General features: G+C 47.1%; 1 non-coding gene across 1 annotated transcript; it reads right to left on the bottom strand.

Moving 5' to 3' along the window:
- Positions 1-316: 316 nt before the first annotated feature.
- Positions 317-391, bottom strand: Trnar-acg (transfer RNA arginine (anticodon ACG)). The gene has a single exon. It is a non-coding gene; the product is annotated as a tRNA-Arg (tRNA).
- Positions 392-7,270: the final 6,879 nt, after the last annotated feature.

The raw sequence follows: 7,270 nt of genomic DNA, 5'->3' as shown, positions 1-7,270 counted from the left end.
GATTAGTGGACCTGAAAGAAGCGTTAGACTATGTCAAACGGTGCAAGATGATCGAAATTCCGAGGAAAATGGCGGTGAGCTTTAGGGAAATGTGGATGATATAAAATATGTATAAGAACGAAGAGAGAACATTAAATCTGGACGACCAAGAAGGAAGTGCTCGGATTAAAAAGGGTGTAAGACTGTTATGTGGTCTTTCACCCCTACAGTTCAATCTATACGTCGAAGAAGCAATGACGAAAATAAAAGAAAGTTTCAAGAGAGGGATTAAACTTCAAGATAAAAGGATCTCAAACTTCCTTACAGTTTAAAGCTGTGTGCCGGACCGAGACTCGAACTCGGGACCTTTGCTTTTCGTGGGCAAGTGCTCTACCAACTGAGCTACCCAGTCACGACTCACCACCCGTCCTCAAAGATGTACTTCCGCCAGTACCTCGTCTCCTACCTTCCAAACATCACAGAAGCTCTCCTACAGGAAGTCAAAAGTCCCGAGTTCGAGTCTCGGTCCGGCACACAGTTTCAACCTGTCGGGAAGTTTCATATCAGGGCTCACTCCGCTGCAGAGCGAAAATTTCATTCTGAAAGGATATCAATGATATGATCCGCTGACGACATTGCTATCCTTAGTGGAAGTGAAGAAGAACCACAGGCTCTGTTAAACAGAATGAACAGTCTAATGGCTACAGAATACAGATTGAGAATAAATCGAAGCAACACGGGAGTAATGTGAAGTAGCAGAAATGAGATCAGCGAGAAGTTAGCGACAGGATTTATGGTCACGAAATTGGCAAAGTTGAGGAATTCTGCCACCAAGGCAGCAAAGTAACCCATGATGGCCTTTCAAAGAGGACATTCCTAGGCAAGAGGATTCTGTTAGTATCAAGCATAGGCCTTAATGTGAGGAAGAAATGCCTGAGAATATACGTTTGGAGCGTAGCACTCTATGGTAGTGACACATGAAAGGTGGGAAAACGGTAACGGAAGAGAATCGAAGCATTAGAGATCTGGTGCTACAGAATAACGCTGGAAATTAGGTAGATTGATAAGGTAAAGAATGAGGACGTTCTCCGCAGAATCGGTGACGAAACGAATGTATGGAAAACACCGACAAGAAGGGACATCTGGTAAATACGTGGAAATGTCGTGTGGCTAGGGCCTCCCGTCGGGTAGACCGTTCGCCTGGTGCAAGTCTTTCGATTTGACGCCACTTTGGCGACCTGCGCGTCGATGGGGATGAAAGGATGATGATTAGGACAGCACAACACCCAGTCCCTGAGCGGAGAAAAATCTCCGACCCAGCCGGGAATCGAACCCGGGTCCTTAGGATTGACAGTCTGTCACGCTGACCACTCAGCTACCGGGGCGGACTGGACATCTGGTAAGACATCAGGGATTAACTTTCATGGTGCGAGAGGGAATTGTAAAGGGTAAAAACTGTACAATAAAAGAGAGATTGTAATAAATCTACCAAATAATTGAGGAGGTATGTTGTAGATGCTACTCTGAGCTGAAAAGTCTGGTACAGGATTGGAATTCATGACGGGCCGCATCAAACCAGGTTGATAAGTCAGTAAAATGTATCCTCTATCGTCTGATCAACATGTACCGTCTCTCATATCTGTGTTCGGCCTTAACGCTCTCGTCTGAACAACAGCACCCACTCCCATCGGATCAAAACCAGATACATTCATCGCTCAGCTGCCATCTCTGATTTCAGTAGAAACTTTTATGTCCGTCACAACACCAAAGGCCGGCCGGTGTGGCCGTGCGGTTCTAGGCGCTACAGACTGGAACCGGGCTACCGCTACGGTCGCAGGTTTGAATCCTGCCTCGGGCATGGATGTGTGTGATGTCCTTAGGTTAGTTAGGTTTAATTAGTTCTAAGTTCTAGGCGACTGATGACCGAAGAGTTCTAAGTTCGAGGGTATTGAAGACCTCAGAAGTTAAGTTGCATAGTGCTCAGAGCCATTTGAACCATTTAAACAATACCAATGAAACGAAAAACTTTTCCAAATTCGAAAGTCGGATAGTAGCATACCTACTAAAACCACAATAATGTCTGTCTTACCGTCATCCTTTTGCCACCAGACCATCCTCAGTCCCATATTCCCTAGCTTGATGTATTAAACTCTTGTTTCAAGCAGTTTTTCATTCACTTATTACCACTTTTGTTTATAATTTTTAAATTAGTTATCGCTCTTTTCTGATGACTTACCGGAATGCTGGCGGGTGACGTCGTCGACAACCGCCGCTATTTCGACAGGTGATCAACCCTGTCATTTTCATGGCAAAACTGGAGCGAGAAAGCGCTGTGCAAGAGAGCTCGCGTCAGAAGTTATCGATAGTGAAAATTACCTACACCACGGGTGAGATACCATTAACTCTGGCCCTCCTGTTACTGACATGTGAGAGAGAGCAGGACTCTACACAATATTTAAGCAGAAACCTCCATCTCTATTTAGAAGGTTATTTGCTAAGTTAATCTCGACTGTTTCTCATTAGTTGGAAGGGCATGGCGCACTCTCCGTGTTGTTATATTCCATAGGATGACCGGTGCCAAAAAAATGTCCTAGAACAGCAGATTTTCTCGGTTTGTGTAAGTTTGAGTGACACTTATGCTCAGTACACCGGTCCTCCGCAGTCCTGATGGTCTGACCAATATATGGCATGCCATAACAGCGAGGAATAAGATGGCTCCCCGCCTTGTGTAAAACAGGATCAAACCTGATGGAACTAAAAGCCCCTTAACATTATATGGAGGTCGCAAAACACATTTCACGCCATATTTTCCCAAAGTACGATCACGATTCATTGAGGATATAGTAAAAGCTCAAAGAGGGCAGACCGGTCTGTGCTATGACGAAATAGGGAAGCAGGATTCGAGGATATGAAACGCGAGTTGGGGGTGGGAATCATTTAAACAAAGGTATTTTTCGATGCGCCGGGATCTTTTGATGAAGTTTGAATACCTACATTGAAAGGTGGCTACACTGAGTCACAGCGCCAGAGATTGCGCCAAAGATTATTATTCCGCCGCCTCCACTGGTATAGTAGTAGATCGGAGGTTGTCAAGAGCAGTGCTTGTTGAGAGGATGTCGTGTGCAGTTGTTGTTCCGTTGGGCGAGACAGTAGATGCTGTTCGGTTGGTGTAATGTATAGATGGAAGATATTGCAATGATCACAGTGTATTTTTCGTCAATATATACTGAGGTAAAAAAAAAAAAAATTATTTCACATTTCTTTAATGACAATGCGTCTTGGTAACAGGTTCAGTCAACAAAGCATCTGGCTCGTGTTCATGTGTTAGACTTGGAATTCTGGTTTCTATGTGCAATTATAGTATTTCTGGTTTTTCAATTAGTTCATTGTAAATGATATTTAAGGAAGAACCGTGCCAGATACATGTAAGTTGAATCACACTACCACGCACAGAACAGTTACACTTGTGCTTTGTTGTTTCGTAGCTTTCATAGTTGCAGGGGACTTAATTGATCAATTGTGTTAACGGAAATTTTTTGTCATTCTCCTTTATTGTTGTTTTATGCAGTCAGATTGCGTACTAATACTACTCAGGGCCAAATGCAATAATTTTAGTAGTTGAGTGTCCGGTTACGAAGTCACGTAACCGGACACCCAGCTACTAAAATTATTGCATTTTAAATAAGCCCCCATGCACGACCAAATACTGGGTTGCCAGCTATAATGTTGAAAAGTAGTAACCGAATTACCAAATCTACACGTGCAATACAGACTACAATTACTAAACTACAAATTACTACAACAACACTACTGTCTGCTATTTTTACTGTCAAAAGAATTCCAAGGGATGATCTGAAGCAGCGGTCGCCACGTGCATGGGGGCTTAATTAATATGTTATAATTTTAGTAGCTGTGTGTCTGGTTATGAAGTATTTCCGTTAACACAATTCATTAATTAAGTCCCCTGCAACTATAAAAGCTACGAAACAACAAAGCACAAGTGTAACTGTTCTGTGTGTGGTAGTGTGATTCAACGTACATGTATCTGGCACGGTTCTTCCTCAATACGGCAAGATATTTTAAACACCATTTACAATGAACTAATTTAAAAAACTAGAAATATTATAATTGCACATAGAAACCAGAATTACAAGTCTAACACATGAACACGAGCCAGATGCTTTGTTGACTGAACCTGTGACCAAGACGCATTGTCATTAAAGAAATGTGAAATAATTTGTTTTTACCTCAATATACACTCCTGGAAATTAAATTAAGAACACCGTGAATTCATTGTCCCAGGAAGGGGAAACTTTATTGACACATTCCTGAGGTCAGATACATCACATGATCACACTGACAGAACCACAGGCACATAGACACAGGCAACAGAGCATGCACAATGTCGGCACTAGTACAGTGTATATCCACCTTTCGCAGCAATGCAGGCTGCTATTCTCCCATGGAGACGATCGTAGAGATGCTGGATGTAGTCCTGTGGAACGGCTTGCCATGCCATTTCCACCTGGCGCCTCAGGTGGACCAGCGTTCGTGCTGGACGTGCAGACCGCGTGAGACGACGCTTCATCCAGTCCCAAACATACTCAATGGGGGACAGATCCGGAGATCTTGCTGGCCAGGGTAGTTGACTTACACCTTCTAGAGCACGTTGGGTGGCACGGGATACATACGGACGTGCATTGTCCTGTTGGAACAGCAAGTTCCCTTGCCGGTCTAGGAATTGTAGAACGATGGGTTCGATGACGGTTTGGATGTACCGTGCACTATTCAGTGTCCCCTCGACGATCACCAGTGGTGTACGGCCAGTGTAGGAGATCGCTCCCCACACCATGATGCCGGGTGTTGGCCCTGTGTGCCTCGGTCGTATGCAGTCCTGATTGTGGCGCTCACCTGCACGGCGCCAAACACGCATACGACCATCATTGGCACCAAGGCAGAAGCGACTCTCATCGCTGAAGACGACACGTCTCCATTCGTCCCTCCATTCACGCCTGTCGCGACACCACTGGAGGCGGGCTGCACGATGTTGGGGCGTGAGCGGAAGACGGCCTAACGGTGTGCGGGACCGTAGCCCAGCTTCATGGAGACGGTTGCGAATGGTCCTCGCCGATACCCCAGGAGCAACAGTGTCCCTAATTTGCTGGGAAGTGGCGGTGCGGTCCCCTACGGCACTGCGTAGGATCCTACGGTCTTGGCGTGCATCCGTGCGTCGCTGCGGTCCGGTCCCAGGTCGACGGGCATGTGCACCTTCCGCCGACCACTGGCGACAACATCGATGTACTGTGAAGACCTCACGCCCCACGTGTTGAGCAATTCGGCGGTACGTCCACCCGGCCTCCCGCATGCGCACTATACGCCCTCGCTCAAAGTCCGTCAACTGCACATACGGTTCACGTCCACGCTGTCGCGGCATGCTACCAGTGTTAAAGACTGCGATGGAGCTCCGTATGCCACGGCAAACTGGCTGACACTGACGGCGGCGGTGCACAAATGCTGCGCAGCTAGCGCCATTCGACGGCCAACACCGCGGTTCCTGGTGTGTCCGCTGTGCCGTGCGTGTGATCATTGCTTGTACAGCCCTCTCGCAGTGTCCGGTGCAAGTATGGTGGGTCTGACACACCGGTGTCAATGTGTTCTTTTTTCCATTTCCAGGAGTGTATATTGACGAAAAATACACTGTGATCGTTGCAACATCTTCCATCTATACATTACACCAACCGAACAGCATCTACTCTCTCGCCCTACGTAACAACAACTGCTCTCGACATCCTCTCAACGAGTACTGCCCATGGCAACCTCGGAACTACTACTTCGCCAGTGGAGGCAGCGGAATAATAATCTTTGGCGCAATCTCTGGCGCTGTGACTCAGCGCAGACACCTTTCAAAATCCTCTTCGGAATGCAAAAACACATCGTAATAGAATGAGAGAAATCAGAGCTCGCACGGAAATATTCGACAGTGGGACGGTAGTGAAATAGTCTGAAAGTAGTTCGATAAACCACCTGCCAACCACTTAAGTGTGAACTGCAGAATGGTCTAGCAGATGTATACTAATAAGCCAAAACGTTATGAGCACTGCCCACCGCAATGCTGAATGCCGCATGGTGGGGCTGCGGTCACGTGCGGCGGTAACAAATGAGTGTGTAGGTGGAACAGACACGGACGGGGGATCACCCTAGCGAAGATATAGGCTGCAAATGGGGAAATTATCTGACATAAGCGACTTCGGCAAAGGCACATTATTATTACGCAGAGCCTGTGAATGCGTAGTTCTAAAATGGCGAAGCTGGTTGAATACTCACGCACTCAGAATGAGATTTTCACTCTGCAGCGGAGTGTGCGCTGATATGAAACTTCCTGGCAGATTAAGAACTGTGTGCCGGACCGAGACTCGAACTCGGGACCTTTGCCTTTCGTGGGCAAGTGCTCTGCCATCTGAGCTACTCAAGCACGACTCATGCCCCGTCCTCACATCTTCACTTCTGCCAGTACCTCGTTTCCTACCTTCCAAACTTTACAGAAGCCCTCCTGCGATCCTTGAAGAACTAACACTCCTGAAAGAAAGGATATTGCGGAGACATGGCTTAGCCACAGCCTGGGGGGACGTTTCCAGAATGATATTTTCACTCTGCAGCGGAGTGTAAGCTTGTACGAAACGCACGTAGTACTGTCGTGAGCATCTACGGAAAGCGGTAGGACAGCGAAACTACCATCAGGCGCTAGATGGCTGGACGTCCACCACTCTTCACATAACGTGGGGTTCGGAGGCTTGTTCGCTCTGTAAAGTAGGAGAGGTGGTGATCTGTGGCATCTCTGACAAAAGAGCACAATGCTGATGCATGCACAAGTGTTTCGGGGAACACCATTCTTGCAGCAGTCCACCCCTACATGCTCACAAGTTGACTCAACGACATCGTCAATTACGATGGTGATGGGCACGGGACCACCGGGATTTGACCGTGGAACAATGGAAACGTTTTGGCTCTTCGGATGAATCACATTTTTGCTACACTAGGTCGATGGTCGTCTTCACAAACGCCGTGATCGAGGTGAAGGGCGGCTTGACTCATGAAGAGCGCCATGGAAAAAGGCTGATGGAAGCAGTATTATGCCGTGGGAGATATTGTCTCACGCTTGCATGGAACCTGTGGTACTAATCGAAGACACGGTGACGGCTGCGAACCACCTGCATCCCTTCACGCTTGATGTCTTCGCCGACGGCGATGTCACCTTTCAGCAGAGCCAGAACCGTGCTACAGTGCATTGAAG

Source organism: Schistocerca serialis, chromosome 10 (genome assembly GCF_023864345.2).
Source record: "Schistocerca serialis cubense isolate TAMUIC-IGC-003099 chromosome 10, iqSchSeri2.2, whole genome shotgun sequence".
Lineage (NCBI taxonomy): Eukaryota > Metazoa > Arthropoda > Insecta > Orthoptera > Acrididae > Schistocerca > Schistocerca serialis.
The sequence above is the reverse complement of the archived record's forward strand: the minus strand, read 5'-3'. Positions and strand labels throughout refer to the sequence as shown.